The sequence below is a fragment of the Camelus bactrianus genome, chromosome 33 (assembly GCF_048773025.1).
Source record: "Camelus bactrianus isolate YW-2024 breed Bactrian camel chromosome 33, ASM4877302v1, whole genome shotgun sequence".
Taxonomy (NCBI): domain Eukaryota; kingdom Metazoa; phylum Chordata; class Mammalia; order Artiodactyla; family Camelidae; genus Camelus; species Camelus bactrianus.
Window position 1 is genome coordinate 3650971 of NC_133571.1, and position 19377 is coordinate 3670347.

Consider the following 19377-nt stretch of genomic DNA (forward strand, 5'->3'; position numbering starts at 1 on the left):
GTCATTACATTTTCAAACATTGGAACTGCTCAGACTTGGTTCACTGCACAAACCAATCACTTAGAATGTCAAAGAGCATGACTTTGGCCTCCTGGAGACAGCTCTTCTGTGATTGAGCTCTCCTTTGCATGGCCTGTCTACCTTCCCTGTGAATTTGTTTTTCTTGTTGTTGTTTTTTTTTTTTCCCCCTTGTCAGCCTACATTGTGAATGCAACTGATAGAACAAACACCAACACCTAACACTGGAAATTCTCTCCTCTGAACTCATTTGAAACACATGCTGAGGTTCTCAATCGGCAAGTTTTATAAAATGTCAGAACGTTTTATTAGAGTTGGGAGTGATTGTTGGACTCATTATAATCACACAGGGAGCTTAAGAAAATACTAATGCCTCAGCCCCACCTTCAGAAATTCTGAATTAACTTGTCCGGGGAAGGCTGCAGGCCCCTATGTTTTTAAAAAGTTTTCCAAGCAATTTGAATGTCCAGCCAATTGGAGAACCACTGGGCTAGTCCCATTCGATCAGATAAAAACAGAAATTCATATAGGATTGGACATAGCAAAGGGCACAAAACTAGACATCAGAATAGCTGAGACTAAACACTGACGGCGCCGGCCCTCCCCGCCCCGCAGAGGCCCGCGCGGCCTCCCTCCGCCGCGGGGACCCGGGGTGGCAGCCGCCGCAACCCCCGTCCTTCCCGCGCCCCGCGCCCTGCCGCCGCGGCCGCCGCCGCCGCCGCCGCCGCCGCAGCCCGCACTCACCTCCGGGGCGCAACCGGCACAGCCGGCCGTCGGCCTCGTTCCCGCCGAAGCGTCTCGGTGCGGTACTCACTGCGCGGGCCGGTTCTTCCCCGGCGGTCGCAGGGGGTTCAGGGATGGGGGGGCGGGGAACGGCCGTCACACGAGCAACGAACCGAAGCGCCGCCTGGTGGCATTTTCCACAGGCCGGAGCCACCGCAGCCGCCTTGGGTCCGCACAGCCCCCTGCCGGCCGCAGCTCTTGCTGTCTCGCCCAGCCGACAAGCCTCCGCGGACAGGGGAGGGAGCCGCGGCGCGAGTCGGAGGCCGGGCGGGGGTGTGCGCAGACTCTTTCCTCTGGGGACTGCGCGCATGCGCACCAGCGGGGCGGGACCCGCGGCCCCTGCGTGGGGGCGGGACCCGCGGCCGCTGCGAGGGGGCCGGCCCCGCCCAGGGGCGCTGGTCCGGCTCAGCCAATCGCGAGCGCCGGGTACCTCTTGGCGCGGGCGATTTGAATGGTTCGCGGCCGCCCGAGGTGGCGGCAGGTGGGCACGCCGCTGCCCTTTTGGGAGCTTCTCGGAGATCGGGAGGGGAACCCGCCCCTCGTCCTTTCGCCGGAGCCCCACCCTCCCCAGGCCGCGGGACTGGCGAAAAAAAAAAACAGCTGGGAAAGTAAAACAACACTGACTTCAGGATAACGGTTACCTCTTTGGATGCAAAGAAGGGAATGGGATAAAGGAAAGGTGAAAAAGAAACTTCAAGCGTTTGTATACGATCTGATTTCTGAAAAGAAAGATTTTTAAATGCTAACGTTTTGCCACAATGCGTCAATGTTTTAAAGAAATAAAATGTTAATATGTAATTTTATTACATAAAACCCCAAAATATAGCCATGCATATGCACACAGATATGCATATTTTATATGTAAACATAAACAACATGATTCAATGAATAAAATGATAGAGATTTTCTTTATCATTGAGCTTTATTCTTTTCCTGAACTTACGGTTATTTCAGGTACTTCAGGGCTCCAGAGCTTGCCAGGAGACGCACATGTCCAAGAAGGCCAGTCCCCAGCAGGGAAGCAGGATGGAGCCCCAGGTGCAGGTAGGTCACGGCACGATGGGGGTACTGGGGATGGTCGAAGGCAGGCAGGGAGGCTCGGGGTCAGGCAACGGGGAGGGAAGCATCGGGGTGTATGTGGGGCACAGGTAGGCCAAGGCAGGATGCAGTGAGGGGCGCTGTGTGGGACCCAAGTAGGAAGGGAGGGGAGGGGTGCTTCAGGAGCCAGGGTCGGGCTATCCCCTCCCCCCACCTCCTGCCACCTCCCAAAGCAGCAGCTGAGTCCCTCCTGAGCTCCCTGTCGGACAGGCCCAGCTTTGGCATCTGCGTCCTTGCCCCAAGTTGCTACACGGCTCCCCTCATCTGGAGCCCCCGGCCCACTTTCCTTTCCCACCACAGACTGAATGCACCTTTGGACATGTGGCTGGCTCTGGGATGAAATGTTTCCAGGGCACTTCATTGGCACTCTTAACTCGTGTCATAACACACTGAATTGGTTTATAAGTACGTTTATAAATAGCTCATTCACAAGAATATCAAACTTCCTCACTCTTGGTCAACATTGACAGATTGTAATTTATCTTAGCATGTTATACATACTCCAGTTAAGTATTTTTCCCCCTTTGTCTGTGATCGTCTACAGAGAAAACTGGCCTGCTAGTAGCTGAGAGTCCATCTCTGCCTTTGCTCTTTCATTTTTCCTGAACTTCCCGTGTGGGATAATTTCTCATATTGCTTTCCCTGATCCTAACTTACTTATTATAATTAAGCGGGGTGTAGGAATAGGAATATAGTATAGTTATGAATGTACAATAACATATATTCCATTATTCTAAATTGATTTAAATTTACTTAAAAAGTATAGTTGAAGATAGAGTGCCTCATTTGGAAGGGAAGGGGGTCTACAGAATATTTGCTTTTATAACGGGGGTATTGGGTCCGAAATGATAGCTATGGCCATAAGTTAGCAACGTTTGCTAGGAACTGGGTTGATGTTAACTCTGCTAGTTCTGATCCATAGATCACAGTCCTTTGTAGATCTATGGTCTGTTGTAGACTTTGTGTGTTAGGTGCAGCATTTATCACATTTTATGTACCGCATTATATATATGACATTCAGTAGCTTACCCTTCTAAATGAAAAGATAAAAGGACTATAGATGAGTAGATTCTTAGTGAGTTGATCCCCGCCCTCTCCCATTCCCACTAATTTGGTTAGAGACAGCCAATACAGAAGATTCTTTAAACATGTGGATGAGGATAGAAACTCAATCCTTAACCATTACACAGTTTCAGGACTGACTTTAAATTAAATCTTAGGCTATCATTAGCAAGGTACCGCTATTCTCAGGTTTCTTTTATACTCTCTTGTTTCGATGACCTTTTCGTACTTCGGTCTTTGCTTAATTTCATTCAGAGGTAGAAAATACGGTAATTTTTAACAACTCCTTTGTAATTCTGCAAATACAAAGGAAGTTTTAAAAAGGCAGATTTAAAAAGAAAAGAATTGATTTGATTCCAAAGCTGGTATTAACATATTTTAATGCAGAGGAAAGATAAGGAGCAAGATGAATCTTAAGGTTATAAGAGGCCCATCAAATTGACCTACATGAGCTCACAGAAGTTACACGTTTCCTAAGGCCAAGGAACTGTTTCATGACCTTGAAGGGTATATTACTATTTCTATTTCAGTCATTACATTTTCAAACATTGGAACTGCTCAGACTTGGTTCACTGCACAAACCAATCACTTAGAATGTCAAAGAGCATGACTTTGGCCTCCTGGAGACAGCTCTTCTGTGATTGAGCTCTCCTTTGCATGGCCTGTCTACCTTCCCTGTGAATTTGTTTTTCTTGTTGTTGTTTTTTTTTTTTTTTCCCCTTGTCAGCCTACATTGTGAATGCAACTGATAGAACAAACACCAACACCTAACACTGGAAATTCTCTCCTCTGAACTCATTTGAAACACATGCTGAGGTTCTCAATCGGCAAGTTTTATAAAATGTCAGAACGTTTTATTAGAGTTGGGAGTGATTGTTGGACTCATTATAATCACACAGGGAGCTTAAGAAAATACTAATGCCTCAGCCCCACCTTCAGAAATTCTGAATTAACTTGTCCGGGGAAGGCTGCAGGCCCCTATGTTTTTAAAAAGTTTTCCAAGCAATTTGAATGTCCAGCCAATTGGAGAACCACTGGGCTAGTCCCATTCGATCAGATAAAAACAGAAATTCATATAGGATTGGACATAGCAAAGGGCACAAAACTAGACATCAGAATAGCTGAGACTAAACACTGACGGCGCCGGCCCTCCCCGCCCCGCAGAGGCCCGCGCGGCCTCCCTCCGCCGCGGGGACCCGGGGTGGCAGCCGCCGCAACCCCCGTCCTTCCCGCGCCCCGCGCCCTGCCGCCGCGGCCGCCGCCGCCGCCGCCGCCGCCGCAGCCCGCACTCACCTCCGGGGCGCAACCGGCACAGCCGGCCGTCGGCCTCGTTCCCGCCGAAGCGTCTCGGTGCGGTACTCACTGCGCGGGCCGGTTCTTCCCCGGCGGTCGCAGGGGGTTCAGGGATGGGGGGTCGGGGAACGGCCGTCACACGAGCAACGAACCGAAGCGCCGCCTGGTGGCATTTTCCACAGGCCGGAGCCACCGCAGCCGCCTTGGGTCCGCACAGCCCCCTGCCGGCCGCAGCTCTTGCTGTCTCGCCCAGCCGACAAGCCTCCGCGGACAGGGGAGGGAGCCGCGGCGCGAGTCGGAGGCCGGGCGGGGGTGTGCGCAGACTCTTTCCTCTGGGGACTGCGCGCATGCGCACCAGCGGGGCGGGACCCGCGGCCCCTGCGTGGGGGCGGGACCCGCGGCCGCTGCGAGGGGGCCGGCCCCGCCCAGGGGCGCTGGTCCGGCTCAGCCAATCGCGAGCGCCGGGTACCTCTTGGCGCGGGCGATTTGAATGGTTCGCGGCCGCCCGAGGTGGCGGCAGGTGGGCACGCCGCTGCCCTTTTGGGAGCTTCTCGGAGATCGGGAGGGGAACCCGCCCCTCGTCCTTTCGCCGGAGCCCCACCCTCCCCAGGCCGCGGGACTGGCGAAAAAAAAAAACAGCTGGGAAAGTAAAACAACACTGACTTCAGGATAACGGTTACCTCTTTGGATGCAAAGAAGGGAATGGGATAAAGGAAAGGTGAAAAAGAAACTTCAAGCGTTTGTATACGATCTGATTTCTGAAAAGAAAGATTTTTAAATGCTAACGTTTTGCCACAATGCGTCAATGTTTTAAAGAAATAAAATGTTAATATGTAATTTTATTACATAAAACCCCAAAATATAGCCATGCATATGCACACAGATATGCATATTTTATATGTAAACATAAACAACATGATTCAATGAATAAAATGATAGAGATTTTCTTTATCATTGAGCTTTATTCTTTTCCTGAACTTACGGTTATTTCAGGTACTTCAGGGCTCCAGAGCTTGCCAGGAGACGCACATGTCCAAGAAGGCCAGTCCCCAGCAGGGAAGCAGGATGGAGCCCCAGGTGCAGGTAGGTCACGGCACGATGGGGGTACTGGGGATGGTCGAAGGCAGGCAGGGAGGCTCGGGGTCAGGCAACGGGGAGGGAAGCATCGGGGTGTATGTGGGGCACAGGTAGGCCAAGGCAGGATGCAGTGAGGGGCGCTGTGTGGGACCCAAGTAGGAAGGGAGGGGAGGGGTGCTTCAGGAGCCAGGGTCGGGCTATCCCCTCCCCCCACCTCCTGCCACCTCCCAAAGCAGCAGCTGAGTCCCTCCTGAGCTCCCTGTCGGACAGGCCCAGCTTTGGCATCTGCGTCCTTGCCCCAAGTTGCTACACGGCTCCCCTCATCTGGAGCCCCCGGCCCACTTTCCTTTCCCACCACAGACTGAATGCACCTTTGGACATGTGGCTGGCTCTGGGATGAAATGTTTCCAGGGCACTTCATTGGCACTCTTAACTCGTGTCATAACACACTGAATTGGTTTATAAGTACGTTTATAAATAGCTCATTCACAAGAATATCAAACTTCCTCACTCTTGGTCAACATTGACAGATTGTAATTTATCTTAGCATGTTATACATACTCCAGTTAAGTATTTTTCCCCCTTTGTCTGTGATCGTCTACAGAGAAAACTGGCCTGCTAGTAGCTGAGAGTCCATCTCTGCCTTTGCTCTTTCATTTTTCCTGAACTTCCCGTGTGGGATAATTTCTCATATTGCTTTCCCTGATCCTAACTTACTTATTAGAATTAAGCGGGGTGTAGGAATAGGAATATAGTATAGTTATGAATGTACAATAACATATATTCCATTATTCTAAATTGATTTAAATTTACTTAAAAATTATAGTTGAAGATAGAGTGCCTCATTTGGAAGGGAAGGGGGTCTACAGAATATTTGCTTTTATAACGGGGGTATTGGGTCCGAAATGATAGCTATGGCCATAAGTTAGCAACGTTTGCTAGGAACTGGGTTGATGTTAACTCTGCTAGTTCTGATCCATAGATCACAGTCCTTTGTAGATCTATGGTCTGTTGTAGACTTTGTGTGTTAGGTGCAGCATTTATCACATTTTATGTACCGCATTATATATATGACATTCAGTAGCTTACCCTTCTAAATGAAAAGATAAAAGGACTATAGATGAGTAGATTCTTAGTGAGTTGATCCCCGCCCTCTCCCATTCCCACTAATTTGGTTAGAGACAGCCAATACAGAAGATTCTTTAAACATGTGGATGAGGATAGAAACTCAATCCTTAACCATTACACAGTTTCAGGACTGACTTTAAATTAAATCTTAGGCTATCATTAGCAAGGTACCGCTATTCTCAGGTTTCTTTTATACTCTCTTGTTTCGATGACCTTTTCGTACTTCGGTCTTTGCTTAATTTCATTCAGAGGTAGAAAATACGGTAATTTTTAACAACTCCTTTGTAATTCTGCAAATACAAAGGAAGTTTTAAAAAGGCAGATTTAAAAAGAAAAGAATTGATTTGATTCCAAAGCTGGTATTAACATATTTTAATGCAGAGGAAAGATAAGGAGCAAGATGAATCTTAAGGTTATAAGAGGCCCATCAAATTGACCTACATGAGCTCACAGAAGTTACACGTTTCCTAAGGCCAAGGAACTGTTTCATGACCTTGAAGGGTATATTACTATTTCTATTTCAGTCATTACATTTTCAAACATTGGAACTGCTCAGACTTGGTTCACTGCACAAACCAATCACTTAGAATGTCAAAGAGCATGACTTTGGCCTCCTGGAGACAGCTCTTCTGTGATTGAGCTCTCCTTTGCATGGCCTGTCTACCTTCCCTGTGAATTTGTTTTTCTTGTTGTTGTTTTTTTTTTTTTTTCCCCTTGTCAGCCTACATTGTGAATGCAACTGATAGAACAAACACCAACACCTAACACTGGAAATTCTCTCCTCTGAACTCATTTGAAACACATGCTGAGGTTCTCAATCGGCAAGTTTTATAAAATGTCAGAACGTTTTATTAGAGTTGGGAGTGATTGTTGGACTCATTATAATCACACAGGGAGCTTAAGAAAATACTAATGCCTCAGCCCCACCTTCAGAAATTCTGAATTAACTTGTCCGGGGAAGGCTGCAGGCCCCTATGTTTTTAAAAAGTTTTCCAAGCAATTTGAATGTCCAGCCAATTGGAGAACCACTGGGCTAGTCCCATTCGATCAGATAAAAACAGAAATTCATATAGGATTGGACATAGCAAAGGGCACAAAACTAGACATCAGAATAGCTGAGACTAAACACTGACGGCGCCGGCCCTCCCCGCCCCGCAGAGGCCCGCGCGGCCTCCCTCCGCCGCGGGGACCCGGGGTGGCAGCCGCCGCAACCCCCGTCCTTCCCGCGCCCCGCGCCCTGCCGCCGCGGCCGCCGCCGCCGCCGCCGCCGCCGCAGCCCGCACTCACCTCCGGGGCGCAACCGGCACAGCCGGCCGTCGGCCTCGTTCCCGCCGAAGCGTCTCGGTGCGGTACTCACTGCGCGGGCCGGTTCTTCCCCGGCGGTCGCAGGGGGTTCAGGGATGGGGGGGCGGGGAACGGCCGTCACACGAGCAACGAACCGAAGCGCCGCCTGGTGGCATTTTCCACAGGCCGGAGCCACCGCAGCCGCCTTGGGTCCGCACAGCCCCCTGCCGGCCGCAGCTCTTGCTGTCTCGCCCAGCCGACAAGCCTCCGCGGACAGGGGAGGGAGCCGCGGCGCGAGTCGGAGGCCGGGCGGGGGTGTGCGCAGACTCTTTCCTCTGGGGACTGCGCGCATGCGCACCAGCGGGGCGGGACCCGCGGCCCCTGCGTGGGGGCGGGACCCGCGGCCGCTGCGAGGGGGCCGGCCCCGCCCAGGGGCGCTGGTCCGGCTCAGCCAATCGCGAGCGCCGGGTACCTCTTGGCGCGGGCGATTTGAATGGTTCGCGGCCGCCCGAGGTGGCGGCAGGTGGGCACGCCGCTGCCCTTTTGGGAGCTTCTCGGAGATCGGGAGGGGAACCCGCCCCTCGTCCTTTCGCCGGAGCCCCACCCTCCCCAGGCCGCGGGACTGGCGAAAAAAAAAAACAGCTGGGAAAGTAAAACAACACTGACTTCAGGATAACGGTTACCTCTTTGGATGCAAAGAAGGGAATGGGATAAAGGAAAGGTGAAAAAGAAACTTCAAGCGTTTGTATACGATCTGATTTCTGAAAAGAAAGATTTTTAAATGCTAACGTTTTGCCACAATGCGTCAATGTTTTAAAGAAATAAAATGTTAATATGTAATTTTATTACATAAAACCCCAAAATATAGCCATGCATATGCACACAGATATGCATATTTTATATGTAAACATAAACAACATGATTCAATGAATAAAATGATAGAGATTTTCTTTATCATTGAGCTTTATTCTTTTCCTGAACTTACGGTTATTTCAGGTACTTCAGGGCTCCAGAGCTTGCCAGGAGACGCACATGTCCAAGAAGGCCAGTCCCCAGCAGGGAAGCAGGATGGAGCCCCAGGTGCAGGTAGGTCACGGCACGATGGGGGTACTGGGGATGGTCGAAGGCAGGCAGGGAGGCTCGGGGTCAGGCAACGGGGAGGGAAGCATCGGGGTGTATGTGGGGCACAGGTAGGCCAAGGCAGGATGCAGTGAGGGGCGCTGTGTGGGACCCAAGTAGGAAGGGAGGGGAGGGGTGCTTCAGGAGCCAGGGTCGGGCTATCCCCTCCCCCCACCTCCTGCCACCTCCCAAAGCAGCAGCTGAGTCCCTCCTGAGCTCCCTGTCGGACAGGCCCAGCTTTGGCATCTGCGTCCTTGCCCCAAGTTGCTACACGGCTCCCCTCATCTGGAGCCCCCGGCCCACTTTCCTTTCCCACCACAGACTGAATGCACCTTTGGACATGTGGCTGGCTCTGGGATGAAATGTTTCCAGGGCACTTCATTGGCACTCTTAACTCGTGTCATAACACACTGAATTGGTTTATAAGTACGTTTATAAATAGCTCATTCACAAGAATATCAAACTTCCTCACTCTTGGTCAACATTGACAGATTGTAATTTATCTTAGCATGTTATACATACTCCAGTTAAGTATTTTTCCCCCTTTGTCTGTGATCGTCTACAGAGAAAACTGGCCTGCTAGTAGCTGAGAGTCCATCTCTGCCTTTGCTCTTTCATTTTTCCTGAACTTCCCGTGTGGGATAATTTCTCATATTGCTTTCCCTGATCCTAACTTACTTATTAGAATTAAGCGGGGTGTAGGAATAGGAATATAGTATAGTTATGAATGTACAATAACATATATTCCATTATTCTAAATTGATTTAAATTTACTTAAAAATTATAGTTGAAGATAGAGTGCCTCATTTGGAAGGGAAGGGGGTCTACAGAATATTTGCTTTTATAACGGGGGTATTGGGTCCGAAATGATAGCTATGGCCATAAGTTAGCAACGTTTGCTAGGAACTGGGTTGATGTTAACTCTGCTAGTTCTGATCCATAGATCACAGTCCTTTGTAGATCTATGGTCTGTTGTAGACTTTGTGTGTTAGGTGCAGCATTTATCACATTTTATGTACCGCATTATATATATGACATTCAGTAGCTTACCCTTCTAAATGAAAAGATAAAAGGACTATAGATGAGTAGATTCTTAGTGAGTTGATCCCCGCCCTCTCCCATTCCCACTAATTTGGTTAGAGACAGCCAATACAGAAGATTCTTTAAACATGTGGATGAGGATAGAAACTCAATCCTTAACCATTACACAGTTTCAGGACTGACTTTAAATTAAATCTTAGGCTATCATTAGCAAGGTACCGCTATTCTCAGGTTTCTTTTATACTCTCTTGTTTCGATGACCTTTTCGTACTTCGGTCTTTGCTTAATTTCATTCAGAGGTAGAAAATACGGTAATTTTTAACAACTCCTTTGTAATTCTGCAAATACAAAGGAAGTTTTAAAAAGGCAGATTTAAAAAGAAAAGAATTGATTTGATTCCAAAGCTGGTATTAACATATTTTAATGCAGAGGAAAGATAAGGAGCAAGATGAATCTTAAGGTTATAAGAGGCCCATCAAATTGACCTACATGAGCTCACAGAAGTTACACGTTTCCTAAGGCCAAGGAACTGTTTCATGACCTTGAAGGGTATATTACTATTTCTATTTCAGTCATTACATTTTCAAACATTGGAACTGCTCAGACTTGGTTCACTGCACAAACCAATCACTTAGAATGTCAAAGAGCATGACTTTGGCCTCCTGGAGACAGCTCTTCTGTGATTGAGCTCTCCTTTGCATGGCCTGTCTACCTTCCCTGTGAATTTGTTTTTCTTGTTGTTGTTTTTTTTTTTTCCCCCTTGTCAGCCTACATTGTGAATGCAACTGATAGAACAAACACCAACACCTAACACTGGAAATTCTCTCCTCTGAACTCATTTGAAACACATGCTGAGGTTCTCAATCGGCAAGTTTTATAAAATGTCAGAACGTTTTATTAGAGTTGGGAGTGATTGTTGGACTCATTATAATCACACAGGGAGCTTAAGAAAATACTAATGCCTCAGCCCCACCTTCAGAAATTCTGAATTAACTTGTCCGGGGAAGGCTGCAGGCCCCTATGTTTTTAAAAAGTTTTCCAAGCAATTTGAATGTCCAGCCAATTGGAGAACCACTGGGCTAGTCCCATTCGATCAGATAAAAACAGAAATTCATATAGGATTGGACATAGCAAAGGGCACAAAACTAGACATCAGAATAGCTGAGACTAAACACTGACGGCGCCGGCCCTCCCCGCCCCGCAGAGGCCCGCGCGGCCTCCCTCCGCCGCGGGGACCCGGGGTGGCAGCCGCCGCAACCCCCGTCCTTCCCGCGCCCCGCGCCCTGCCGCCGCGGCCGCCGCCGCCGCCGCCGCCGCCGCAGCCCGCACTCACCTCCGGGGCGCAACCGGCACAGCCGGCCGTCGGCCTCGTTCCCGCCGAAGCGTCTCGGTGCGGTACTCACTGCGCGGGCCGGTTCTTCCCCGGCGGTCGCAGGGGGTTCAGGGATGGGGGGGCGGGGAACGGCCGTCACACGAGCAACGAACCGAAGCGCCGCCTGGTGGCATTTTCCACAGGCCGGAGCCACCGCAGCCGCCTTGGGTCCGCACAGCCCCCTGCCGGCCGCAGCTCTTGCTGTCTCGCCCAGCCGACAAGCCTCCGCGGACAGGGGAGGGAGCCGCGGCGCGAGTCGGAGGCCGGGCGGGGGTGTGCGCAGACTCTTTCCTCTGGGGACTGCGCGCATGCGCACCAGCGGGGCGGGACCCGCGGCCCCTGCGTGGGGGCGGGACCCGCGGCCGCTGCGAGGGGGCCGGCCCCGCCCAGGGGCGCTGGTCCGGCTCAGCCAATCGCGAGCGCCGGGTACCTCTTGGCGCGGGCGATTTGAATGGTTCGCGGCCGCCCGAGGTGGCGGCAGGTGGGCACGCCGCTGCCCTTTTGGGAGCTTCTCGGAGATCGGGAGGGGAACCCGCCCCTCGTCCTTTCGCCGGAGCCCCACCCTCCCCAGGCCGCGGGACTGGCGAAAAAAAAAAACAGCTGGGAAAGTAAAACAACACTGACTTCAGGATAACGGTTACCTCTTTGGATGCAAAGAAGGGAATGGGATAAAGGAAAGGTGAAAAAGAAACTTCAAGCGTTTGTATACGATCTGATTTCTGAAAAGAAAGATTTTTAAATGCTAACGTTTTGCCACAATGCGTCAATGTTTTAAAGAAATAAAATGTTAATATGTAATTTTATTACATAAAACCCCAAAATATAGCCATGCATATGCACACAGATATGCATATTTTATATGTAAACATAAACAACATGATTCAATGAATAAAATGATAGAGATTTTCTTTATCATTGAGCTTTATTCTTTTCCTGAACTTACGGTTATTTCAGGTACTTCAGGGCTCCAGAGCTTGCCAGGAGACGCACATGTCCAAGAAGGCCAGTCCCCAGCAGGGAAGCAGGATGGAGCCCCAGGTGCAGGTAGGTCACGGCACGATGGGGGTACTGGGGATGGTCGAAGGCAGGCAGGGAGGCTCGGGGTCAGGCAACGGGGAGGGAAGCATCGGGGTGTATGTGGGGCACAGGTAGGCCAAGGCAGGATGCAGTGAGGGGCGCTGTGTGGGACCCAAGTAGGAAGGGAGGGGAGGGGTGCTTCAGGAGCCAGGGTCGGGCTATCCCCTCCCCCCACCTCCTGCCACCTCCCAAAGCAGCAGCTGAGTCCCTCCTGAGCTCCCTGTCGGACAGGCCCAGCTTTGGCATCTGCGTCCTTGCCCCAAGTTGCTACACGGCTCCCCTCATCTGGAGCCCCCGGCCCACTTTCCTTTCCCACCACAGACTGAATGCACCTTTGGACATGTGGCTGGCTCTGGGATGAAATGTTTCCAGGGCACTTCATTGGCACTCTTAACTCGTGTCATAACACACTGAATTGGTTTATAAGTACGTTTATAAATAGCTCATTCACAAGAATATCAAACTTCCTCACTCTTGGTCAACATTGACAGATTGTAATTTATCTTAGCATGTTATACATACTCCAGTTAAGTATTTTTCCCCCTTTGTCTGTGATCGTCTACAGAGAAAACTGGCCTGCTAGTAGCTGAGAGTCCATCTCTGCCTTTGCTCTTTCATTTTTCCTGAACTTCCCGTGTGGGATAATTTCTCATATTGCTTTCCCTGATCCTAACTTACTTATTAGAATTAAGCGGGGTGTAGGAATAGGAATATAGTATAGTTATGAATGTACAATAACATATATTCCATTATTCTAAATTGATTTAAATTTACTTAAAAATTATAGTTGAAGATAGAGTGCCTCATTTGGAAGGGAAGGGGGTCTACAGAATATTTGCTTTTATAACGGGGGTATTGGGTCCGAAATGATAGCTATGGCCATAAGTTAGCAACGTTTGCTAGGAACTGGGTTGATGTTAACTCTGCTAGTTCTGATCCATAGATCACAGTCCTTTGTAGATCTATGGTCTGTTGTAGACTTTGTGTGTTAGGTGCAGCATTTATCACATTTTATGTACCGCATTATATATATGACATTCAGTAGCTTACCCTTCTAAATGAAAAGATAAAAGGACTATAGATGAGTAGATTCTTAGTGAGTTGATCCCCGCCCTCTCCCATTCCCACTAATTTGGTTAGAGACAGCCAATACAGAAGATTCTTTAAACATGTGGATGAGGATAGAAACTCAATCCTTAACCATTACACAGTTTCAGGACTGACTTTAAATTAAATCTTAGGCTATCATTAGCAAGGTACCGCTATTCTCAGGTTTCTTTTATACTCTCTTGTTTCGATGACCTTTTCGTACTTCGGTCTTTGCTTAATTTCATTCAGAGGTAGAAAATACGGTAATTTTTAACAACTCCTTTGTAATTCTGCAAATACAAAGGAAGTTTTAAAAAGGCAGATTTAAAAAGAAAAGAATTGATTTGATTCCAAAGCTGGTATTAACATATTTTAATGCAGAGGAAAGATAAGGAGCAAGATGAATCTTAAGGTTATAAGAGGCCCATCAAATTGACCTACATGAGCTCACAGAAGTTACACGTTTCCTAAGGCCAAGGAACTGTTTCATGACCTTGAAGGGTATATTACTATTTCTATTTCAGTCATTACATTTTCAAACATTGGAACTGCTCAGACTTGGTTCACTGCACAAACCAATCACTTAGAATGTCAAAGAGCATGACTTTGGCCTCCTGGAGACAGCTCTTCTGTGATTGAGCTCTCCTTTGCATGGCCTGTCTACCTTCCCTGTGAATTTGTTTTTCTTGTTGTTGTTTTTTTTTTTTCCCCCTTGTCAGCCTACATTGTGAATGCAACTGATAGAACAAACACCAACACCTAACACTGGAAATTCTCTCCTCTGAACTCATTTGAAACACATGCTGAGGTTCTCAATCGGCAAGTTTTATAAAATGTCAGAACGTTTTATTAGAGTTGGGAGTGATTGTTGGACTCATTATAATCACACAGGGAGCTTAAGAAAATACTAATGCCTCAGCCCCACCTTCAGAAATTCTGAATTAACTTGTCCGGGGAAGGCTGCAGGCCCCTATGTTTTTAAAAAGTTTTCCAAGCAATTTGAATGTCCAGCCAATTGGAGAACCACTGGGCTAGTCCCATTCGATCAGATAAAAACAGAATTCATATAGGATTGGACATAGCAAAGGGCACAAAACTAGACATCAGAATAGCTGAGACTAAACACTGACGGCGCCGGCCCTCCCCGCCCCGCAGAGGCCCGCGCGGCCTCCCTCCGCCGCGGGGACCCGGGGTGGCAGCCGCCGCAACCCCCGTCCTTCCCGCGCCCCGCGCCCTGCCGCCGCGGCCGCCGCCGCCGCCGCCGCCGCCGCAGCCCGCACTCACCTCCGGGGCGCAACCGGCACAGCCGGCCGTCGGCCTCGTTCCCGCCGAAGCGTCTCGGTGCGGTACTCACTGCGCGGGCCGGTTCTTCCCGGCGGTCGCAGGGGGTTCAGGGATGGGGGGGCGGGGAACGGCCGTCACACGAGCAACGAACCGAAGCGCCGCCTGGTGGCATTTTCCACAGGCCGGAGCCACCGCAGCCGCCTTGGGTCCGCACAGCCCCCTGCCGGCCGCAGCTCTTGCTGTCTCGCCCAGCCGACAAGCCTCCGCGGACAGGGGAGGGAGCCGCGGCGCGAGTCGGAGGCCGGGCGGGGGTGTGCGCAGACTCTTTCCTCTGGGGACTGCGCGCATGCGCACCAGCGGGGCGGGACCCGCGGCCCCTGCGTGGGGGCGGGACCCGCGGCCGCTGCGAGGGGGCCGGCCCCGCCCAGGGGCGCTGGTCCGGCTCAGCCAATCGCGAGCGCCGGGTACCTCTTGGCGCGGGCGATTTGAATGGTTCGCGGCCGCCCGAGGTGGCGGCAGGTGGGCACGCCGCTGCCCTTTTGGGAGCTTCTCGGAGATCGGGAGGGGAACCCGCCCCTCGTCCTTTCGCCGGAGCCCCACCCTCCCCAGGCCGCGGGACTGGCGAAAAAAAAAAACAGCTGGGAAAGTAAAACAACACTGACTTCAGGATAACGGTTACCTCTTTGGATGCAAAGAAGGGAATGGGATAAAGGAAAGGTGAAAAAGAAACTTCAAGCGTTTGTATACGATCTGATTTCTGAAAAGAAAGATTTTTAAATGCTAACGTTTTGCCACAATGCGTCAATGTTTTAAAGAAATAAAATGTTAATATGTAATTTTATTACATAAAACCCCAAAATATAGCCATGCATATGCACACAGATATGCATATTTTATATGTAAACATAAACAAACATGATTCAATGAATAAAATGATAGAGATTTTCTTTATCATTGAGCTTTATTCTTTTCCTGAACTTACGGTTATTTCAGGTACTTCAGGGCTCCAGAGCTTGCCAGGAGACGCACATGTCCAAGAAGGCCAGTCCCCAGCAGGGAAGCAGGATGGAGCCCCAGGTGCAGGTAGGTCACGGCACGATGGGGTACTGGGGATGGTCGAAGGCAGGCAGGGAGGCTCGGGGTCAGGCAACGGGGAGGGAAGCATCGGGGTGTATGTGGGGCACAGGTAGGCCAAGGCAGGATGCAGTGAGGGGCGCTGTGTGGGACCCAAGTAGGAAGGGAGGGGAGGGGTGCTTCAGGAGCCAGGGTCGGCTATCCCCTCCCCCCACCTCCTGCCACCTCCCAAAGCAGCAGCTGAGTCCCTCCTGAGCTCCCTGTCGGACAGGCCCAGCTTTGGCATCTGCGTCCTTGCCCCAAGTTGCTACACGGCTCCCCTCATCTGGAGCCCCCGGCCCACTTTCCTTTCCCACCACAGACTGAATGCACCTTTGGACATGTGGCTGGCTCTGGATGAAATGTTTCCAGGGCACTTCATTGGCACTCTTAACTCGTGTCATAACACACTGAATTGGTTTATAAGTACGTTTATAAATAGCTCATTCACAAGAATATCAAACTTCCTCACTCTTGGTCAACATTGACAGATTGTAATTTATCTTAGCATGTTATACATACTCCAGTTAAGTATTTTTCCCCCTTTGTCTGTGATCGTCTACAGAGAAAACTGGCCTGCTAGTAGCTGAGAGTCCATCTCTGCCTTTGCTCTTTCATTTTTCCTGAACTTCCCGTGTGGGATAATTTCTCATATTGCTTTCCCTGATCCTAACTTACTTATTAGAATTAAGCGGGGTGTAGGAATAGGAATATAGTATAGTTATGAATGTACAATAACATATATTCCATTATTCTAAATTGATTTAAATTTACTTAAAAATTATAGTTGAAGATAGAGTGCCTCATTTGGAAGGGAAGGGGGTCTACAGAATATTTGCTTTTATAACGGGGGTATTGGGTCCGAAATGATAGCTATGGCCATAAGTTAGCAACGTTTGCTAGGAACTGGGTTGATGTTAACTCTGCTAGTTCTGATCCATAGATCACAGTCCTTTGTAGATCTATGGTCTGTTGTAGACTTTGTGTGTTAGGTGCAGCATTTATCACATTTTATGTACCGCATTATATATATGACATTCAGTAGCTTACCCTTCTAAATGAAAAGATAAAAGGACTATAGATGAGTAGATTCTTAGTGAGTTGATCCCCGCCCTCTCCCATTCCCACTAATTTGGTTAGAGACAGCCAATACAGAAGATTCTTTAAACATGTGGATGAGGATAGAAACTCAATCCTTAACCATTACACAGTTTCAGGACTGACTTTAAATTAAATCTTAGGCTATCATTAGCAAGGTACCGCTATTCTCAGGTTTCTTTTATACTCTCTTGTTTCGATGACCTTTTCGTACTTCGGTCTTTGCTTAATTTCATTCAGAGGTAGAAAATACGGTAATTTTTAACAACTCCTTTGTAATTCTGCAAATACAAAGGAAGTTTTAAAAAGGCAGATTTAAAAAGAAAAGAATTGATTTGATTCCAAAGCTGGTATTAACATATTTTAATGCAGAGGAAAGATAAGGAGCAAGATGAATCTTAAGGTTATAAGAGGCCCATCAAATTGACCTACATGAGCTCACAGAAGTTACACGTTTCCTAAGGCCAAGGAACTGTTTCATGACCTTGAAGGGTATATTACTATTTCTATTTCAGTCATTACATTTTCAAACATTGGAACTGCTCAGACTTGGTTCACTGCACAAACCAATCACTTAGAATGTCAAAGAGCATGACTTTGGCCTCCTGGAGACAGCTCTTCTGTGATTGAGCTCTCCTTTGCATGGCCTGTCTACCTTCCCTGTGAATTTGTTTTTCTTGTTGTTGTTTTTTTTTTTCCCCCTTGTCAGCCTACATTGTGAATGCAACTGATAGAACAAACACCAACACCTAACACTGGAAATTCTCTCCTCTGAACTCATTTGAAACACATGCTGAGGTTCTCAATCGGCAAGTTTTATAAAATGTCAGAACGTTTTATTAGAGTTGGGAGTGATTGTTGGACTCATTATAATCACACAGGGAGCTTAAGAAATACTAATGCCTCAGCCCCACCTTCAGAAATTCTGAATTAACTTGTCCGGGGAAGGCTGCAGGCCCCTATGTTTTTAAAAGTTTTCCAAGCAATTTGAATGTCCAGCCAATTGGAGAACCACTGGGCCTGGGCTAGTCCCATTCGATCAGATAAAAACAGAAATTCATATAGGATTGGACATAGCAAAGGGCACAAAACTAGACATCAGAATAGCTGAGACTAAACACTGACGGCGCCGGCCCTCCCCGCCCCGCAGAGGCCCGCGCGGCCTCCCTCCGCCGCGGGGACCCGGGGTGGCAGCCGCCGCAACCCCCGTCCTTCCCGCGCCCCGCGCCCTGCCGCCGCGGCCGCCGCCGCCGCCGCCGCCGCCGCAGCCCGCACTCACCTCCGGGGCGCAACCGGCACAGCCGGCCGTCGGCCTCGTTCCCGCCGAAGCGTCTCGGTGCGGTACTCACTGCGCGGGCCGGTTCTTCCCCGGCGGTCGCAGGGGGTTCAGGGATGGGGGGGCGGGGAACGGCCGTCACACGAGCAACGAACCGAAGCGCCGCCTGGTGGCATTTTCCACAGGCCGGAGCCACCGCAGCCGCCTTGGGTCCGCACAGCCCCCTGCCGGCCGCAGCTCTTGCTGTCTCGCCCAGCCGACAAGCCTCCGAGGACAGGGGAGGGAGCCGCGGCGCGAGTCGGAGGCCGGGCGGGGGTGTGCGCAGACTCTTTCCTCTGGGGACTGCGCGCATGCGCACCAGCGGGGCGGGACCCGCGGCCCCTGCGTGGGGGCGGGACCCGCGGCCGCTGCGAGGGGGCCGGCCCCGCCCAGGGGCGCTGGTCCGGCTCAGCCAATCGCGAGCGCCGGGTACCTCTTGGCGCGGGCGATTTGAATGGTTCGCGGCCGCCCGAGGTGGCGGCAGGTGGGCACGCCGCTGCCCTTTTGGGAGCTTCTCGGAGATCGGGAGGGGAACCCGCCCCTCGTCCTTTCGCCGGAGCCCCACCCTCCCCAGGCCGCGGGACTGGCGAAAAAAAAAAACAGCTGGGAAAGTAAAACAACACTGACTTCAGGATAACGGTTACCTCTTTGGATGCAAAGAAGGGAATGGGATAAAGGAAAGGTGAAAAAGAAACTTCAAGCGTTTGTATACGATCTGATTTCTGAAAAGAAAGATTTTTAAATGCTAACGTTTTGCCACAATGCGTCAATGTTTTAAAGAAATAAAATGTTAATATGTAATTTTATTACATAAAACCCCAAAATATAGCCATGCATATGCACACAGATATGCATATTTTATATGTAAACATAAACAACATGATTCAATGAATAAAATGATAGAGATTTTCTTTATCATTGAGCTTTATTCTTTTCCTGAACTTACGGTTATTTCAGGTACTTCAGGGCTCCAGAGCTTGCCAGGAGACGCACATGTCCAAGAAGGCCAGTCCCCAGCAGGGAAGCAGGATGGAGCCCCAGGTGCAGGTAGGTCACGGCACGATGGGGGTACTGGGGATGGTCGAAGGCAGGCAGGGAGGCTCGGGGTCAGGCAACGGGGAGGGAA